General features: G+C 42.5%; 1 non-coding gene across 1 annotated transcript; it reads right to left on the reverse strand.

Annotated features, from left to right (window-relative positions):
* Positions 1 to 324: 324 nt before the first annotated feature.
* LOC141654078 (small nucleolar RNA R71) lies at positions 325 to 432 on the reverse strand. The gene has a single exon (XR_012547655.1). It is a non-coding gene; the product is annotated as a small nucleolar RNA R71 (small nucleolar RNA).
* Positions 433 to 6,392: the final 5,960 nt, after the last annotated feature.

Here is a 6,392-nt window from a genome sequence, read left to right on the forward strand (position 1 = left end):
GGGATACGTTTTACCCACCCCTACTACTGGTCGATTCGAATTTCGTTCCTCCTATATTGATTTAGTGGAGCGAAATCAATTTGCTGGTCTACCGGACGAGGATCCTTTGAAGCATATGGAAATTTTCACAAACTACTGATGTTCCATACCTATACCGGCTGGGGTGACCCAGGATGAAGTAAAGGGGATGATGTTCTTGTATTCCTTGAAGGATTCCGCGCGAGATTGGTACCGCTACCTTGATAGAGTAGCAGCTGGAGTCACGGATTGGACATCTCTAGCATTAGCTTTCTACAAAAAATACTTCCCACTTGCAAAAACTGATGTCTTGAGAAGCAAAATCACCAATTTCCAGCAAGGACCTGATGAGGAATTTTGTGAAGCATGGGGACGTTTCAAGAGCTTGGTTTGGTCTGTCCCTCACCACGGTTTCCAGCAGTGGTACCTTTCCAACTTATTCTATAATGCTTTATATGATGACTACAAGGTCATCCTGGATGCAGCTGCGAATGGTAGGTTCCAAAATAATACCGGTCAGAATAAAGGTTGGAACACTATTGAGGAGATGGCAGTCCATAGAGCCGAGTTTGGAAGTTCGCGTGGAAATTCGCGAAAGCAAAGTGATGAAATGAGTGCCGTTACGACACTCATAATTTCTATTACAGCCCGTCTCGAGAAGCTCGAGACTTCTGAAGCTCCCAAGGAAAGAGTTGAAATTCCTGTTCATAACTCAGATGAGACCGCGGAATTGAGAGAACTAGTACGAACTCTTTTGGTTCAAGTCACGAAAATAGAAGAAGCTGGGATTGAATATGCAAAGAATTTTGTCAAGCAGCTGGAGAATTTAGAGGCTAAGCAAGTCGCCAATTCTTCAAGCAAATGTGAGGGACCAATTGAAACCATTAATGCCATTAATCTCCGAAGTGGTTTTTCTTATGATGGTCCCGATAAGCCAAGAGAAGACTCGGGAAAAGATGAAAAGACGAATTTAATTTCTGGTGCGAAAACGAGCTTTATTGCCAGTACCAGCGGTCGATCGACCAACAACAGCAGTCGATCGACCAGGATGTCAGATGAAAAAGTTTCTGACCAGAAACTAATTGAGCCCAGCACAAGTGGTCGATCGACCAACACTACCAGTCGATCGACTGAAGTTTCTGACGAAGCAGTTTCTGACCAGAAACTGTTCATGCCCAGCCAGTTGGTCGATCGACCGAGACCAATGGTCGATCGACTGGGTCTCCAGTGCAGGACGCAAATCCGTCAAATAATTTGCATGATTCTACACTTATTGATGATTTGACGGAGGTTTTAAACTTACGGAAGCCGAAGGTTACTGATCTTACGGCCAGTGTTGCAGTCCCATATCTGGAGCGTTTAAAGAATACTAAGCTGGAGCGCAAGTTTGGTAAGTTTTTGGAGATGGTCAAGAATCTCGAGGTAACCATTCCTTTCACTGATCTAATTACCCAGGTACCCTCTTACGCTAAATTTATGAAAGACATTTTGAATCGTAAGAGAAATTTTCATGATGATGGTAATGTTGCTTTTGTGGAAGAGTGCAATGCTCTTTCGCAAATTAATATACCACCTAAATTAAAGGACCCGGGTAGCTTTTCAATTCCCTGCACTATTGGTAACCACGAAATTGGAAAGGCCCTTTGTGATTTAGGGGCCAGTGTCAGTGTCATGCCATATTCCGTTTGCGAAAGGCTAAATATTGGTAGACTTAAGGTGACCGATATTACCCTTCAGATGGCAAATAGATCGACTCAGAGACCTTTAGGAGTCTTAGAGGATGTACCCGTTCGAGTGGGTAAGTTCTTTATTCCTGTCGATTTCGTTGTTTTGGACATTGCAGAGGACAGTCAGATACCTATTATTTTAGGTAGACCATTTTTACATACAGCTGGGGCTGTAATAGATGTCAAACGCGGAATTATAGCCTTAGAGGTAGGGGATGACACCATTGAGTTCAGTCTTGCTCGCAAGGCCACTGAACCTGCTGATGATGATACGTGTTATTCCATTGATATTGTTGACAGGGCTGTTAATCGTAATTGGAGGGAATCCTTAGCCAAGGATCCCTTAGCTGATCTAACCCGTTTAGATGAGTGTCCAGGTAGTGCAGCGGAGAATGCGGAGGAGCCAGATGCTTTGGTAGCCTCAATGGAGAGCTACGAGCTCACAGAGGAAGAAGATGAGATGCTCTTAAGCCTGACCAACGAGAATTTGGTAAACACTTGCTATACCATTGAAGCTGATTCTGCCATTGCTGTAGAGGTAAAGGTGCCAGAGCGTAAGCCACTTTCTCCTAATCTTAAGTATGTTTTTCTAGATGATACGGAGCAGTACCCAACTATTGTTAGTGCTAAGCTTAATGATGACCAGCTTTCTGCTTTGATGTGTGTGCTTAAGAAAAACAGGAAGGCTTTAGGTTACTCTTTGGATTATATTAAGGGCATCAGCCCTGATATTTGTATGCACAGGATAGAGCTGGAGGAAGGCCACAAGCCTTACAGACAGGGTCAACGCAAGTTGAACCCGAAGATGCAGGAAGTTGTTATGGCTGAGGTGATGAAACTACTCGATGCAGGTATTATTTATACAGTTGGCAACTCCAAGTGGGTTAGCCATGTTCAGGTAGTTCCGAAGAAAGGAGGGACTACCGTGGTTAAAAATGAGAAAAATGAATTAATACCAACACGAGTTGTGACAGGGTGGCGGATGTGCATTGATTATAGACAGTTGAATGCCGCCACCAAGAAAGACCATTTCCCCCTCCCTTTTGTTGACCAAATGACTGAAAGACTTGCTTCTAACAAATTTTTCTGTTTTCTAGACGGATATTCAGGGTTCTTTCAGATCCCTATTCATCCGGATGATCAGAGTAAGACCACTTTTACCTGTCCACAGGGTGTTTTTGAGTACCGCAGGATGCCTTTCGGATCGTGTAACGCCCCAGCTACCTTTCAGAGGTGCATGATGGGGATTTTTTCTGATTATATAGAGAACATCATGGAGGTATTTATGGATGATTTCTCAGTTTATGGTAATGACTTTGATCGTTGTTTAGCTAATCTTGATAAAGTCATGCAACATTGTATTGATGTTAATCTTGTTTTAAACTGGGAAAAATGTCAGTTCATGGTCAATGAGGGAGTTGTGTTAGGGCATCTGATTTCTGATAAGGGTATACATGTTGATAAAGCAAAAGTGCAGGTGATTGAGCAATTGCCTCCTCTCGTGAATGTTAAAGGAGTGAGGAGTTTCCTTGGCCACGCTGGTTTCTATCGGCGTTTCATTAAGGATTTTTCAAAAATTGCTAAACCACTTACACAATTGCTCCTTAAGGATGCTGTCTTTGAGTTTAATGATGAGTGCCTTTTAGCTTTTAACAGGTTAAAGGAGGCTCTAGTTTCTGCGCCAATCATTCAGCCGCCTGATTGGGATCTCCCATTCGAGATTATGTGTGATGCCAGCGATTATGCGATTGGCGCAGTTTTGGGACAGCGGAAGAATAAAGCCTTGAATGCCATATATTATGCGAGCCGAACTCTGGATGAGGCTCAAGTCAATTATTATACCACTGAGAAGGAGTTTCTAGCTGTAGTTTTTGCCTTAGATAAATTTCGGTCTTATTTGTTAGGTTCTAAGGTTGTTGTTTATACTGACCATGCAGCGCTGAAGACTCCTTTTGCAGGAGTTTGATTTGGAGATCAAAGATAAGAAAGGAGCAGAGAATGTGGTGGCTGACCATTTATCTCGTCTGCAGCTGACAGAAAGGGAGGATTCGTTACCTATTAATGATTCTTTTCCTGATGAGAGTCTCGTTAGCTATTACTACTTCAGTGGTCTTATCCACCTCTCGTGGTTTATCGATTTTGCTAACTTTTGTGACGGGTAAGATACCACCCGAGCTTCCATGGCAGCAGAAGAAGCGGTTCGCTTATGATGCTAGACAATACTTTTGGGATGATCCTTATGTTTTCAAGGAATGCGCAGACGGTCTTATCCGGAGATGTGTGCCTCAATGGGAGGTGAAGGATATCCTAGAAGCTTGCCACTCTTCTGCCTATGGTGGTCACCATGGTCCATCCAGGACTATAGCTAAGGTACTCCAATCTGGTTTCTATTGGCCAACTTTGCATGCAGATAGTCGCAATTTTGTTGCTGAGTGCGATGCTTGTCAAAGATCGGGGAATGTTTCAAAGAGACACGAGATGCCACAGGTAGGCATTCTAGAGGTTGAGATTTTTGATGTCTGGGGCATTGATTATCAAGGACCTTTTCCGAGCAGTCAAGGTAATAAATATATCCTCGTAGCTGTAGATTATGTGTCCAAATGGGTAGAAGCTATCGCTACTCCCCATTGCGATGCAAAAGCCGTGATTAAACTGTTTAAAAAGATTATTTTCCCTCGTTTTGGTGTCCCTAGGGTTGTCATTAGCGATGGTGGAATGCATTTTAAAGAGAAACAACTTAGTGCTTTATTGACTAAATTCGGTGTCCAACATCGTAGAGGTTTGGGGTATCATCCCCAAACTAGTGGTCAGGTTGAAATTTCTAACCGAGAATTGAAAGAAGTTTTAGCTAAAGTTGTTTCTAAATCACGGAAAGATTGGAGTCTTAAGTTAGATGATGTCTTATGGGCTTATAGAACCGCGTTTAAAACGCCAATTGGGATGTCACCATACCGATTGATCTATGGTAAGACATGTCATTTACCTGTTGAGTTGGAGCGTAAGTCTTGGTGGGCTATTTGTGATTTGAATTTGGATCCTAACCTCTCTCGTGAGAAACGTATGACACAGCTAAATGAGCTGGAGGAATTTAGGCTGCTGGCCTATGATAATGCTAGGATCTACAAAGAGAAAACGAAGCGCTGGCACGACAAGAGAATCATCAAGCGCGAGTTCCATATTGGCGATAAGGTACTTCTTTTTAACGCTCGTATCCGTTTATTTCCTGGTAATCTGAAATCCAGGTGGACTGGCCCTTATACGGTCACAGCAGTTACAAAATTCGGATCAGTTGAATTGGAAACCTCTGCTGGAGAAAGGTTCAAAGTTAATGGCCAATATGTGAAGCATTATCACGGAACAGATGAATTTGTTGGGCAAGTCGAGGTATTGTACTTCGACCCGTTATCGGATGATGCAAACTGAGGTAAAAAGGTCGTGCGGGACCTCTTAAACCAGCGCTAACCGGAAGGCAACCCGGCTTGTAATTATTTTGTAACTAGGAACTTTACAGTTTTATTTCAATTAATATGCATTAGGAGCTTTAGTTATTTCTTTTAAATCAGCAATTTCTTGGTTTGAAAAATGTGCGCCTTTGAGAATTTTTGCAGGAATTTATTTTATGCAAAGTGCGTAGGGTGGTTTACTGAATGTTCATGAGAGAAGGACGGGAAATTGAAGTGGAAAAATAAATTTTTGACGTATTTGAGATTAATTGCCAGCATAAGCAGTCGATCGACCATGTTCATCAGTCAATCGACTGATGAGAAAACAGGCAGAAGCTGTTTTAAGTGAAGACTGGTCGATCGACTGGGTCAGGTGGTCGATCGACCACTGCGCGAAACCAGAATGCAACTTAATAAGGGAAGTTCTATTTCATACTTCATTCATTCTTTCATTCTCATTCAATCAAAAAAAATAGAAACCCTAGTTTTTCCCTTTCCGCGATTCTGCTACTCTACCCCTTAATCTCGAATTTTCTTGCTCAAATCCCCGAGTTCTCATCAAAGGTATGTCTTCAATCCTCTTTCAATCCTTTATGTTCGTTTCTCGCTGAATTTCTATGCCCTTATTTCGAGCAATGCTACCTTTTAATCGAAAAATCAATTTGGGGAAAATCGATTTCAGGCCAATTTGTTTCGATTTTTATGCTTTAATTGCCTTTGCTACCCTTTTCCCTTGATTTTCGGGACAATTTAGCAACTAGGAGATGCTTATTGCCGTTTTCCCCAAATTTTCGAAACCCTAAATTCGTGCTCAGTTCTGATTTTGTTTCGGGTTTTCTAAATTGTCGTTGTTGAAGGTTATGGGGGACTAGTTGCTGAATTGTTCATTTTGTAGGAAGCAATAATGACAAAAGGAAAGCAGGCGATGTTCGAAGGGCAGTCCAGTCAGGGAGCTGCCAAACGGCCGCGGGGTCCGCCGTTAATGATCGAGGATACTACGGATAGTCTACCTGACTATCCGCAGGTTACTTTCTCCACCTCTACTCAGCGAGCTAAATTCGCTCTCTTTGTCGCAAAAATGAAAGTTCAGGCCACTCGTTTTCTTCATAAGCCCACTCTAGAGAAACTAGGTTGTTTTGAGTCAGTTGTGTCTCTGCTAAATAAGACAGGAATGTCGGGACTTGTGGACATGGCTGAGTTCACT

Source organism: Silene latifolia, chromosome 4, assembly GCF_048544455.1.
Source record: "Silene latifolia isolate original U9 population chromosome 4, ASM4854445v1, whole genome shotgun sequence".
NCBI classification, from domain to species: domain Eukaryota; kingdom Viridiplantae; phylum Streptophyta; class Magnoliopsida; order Caryophyllales; family Caryophyllaceae; genus Silene; species Silene latifolia.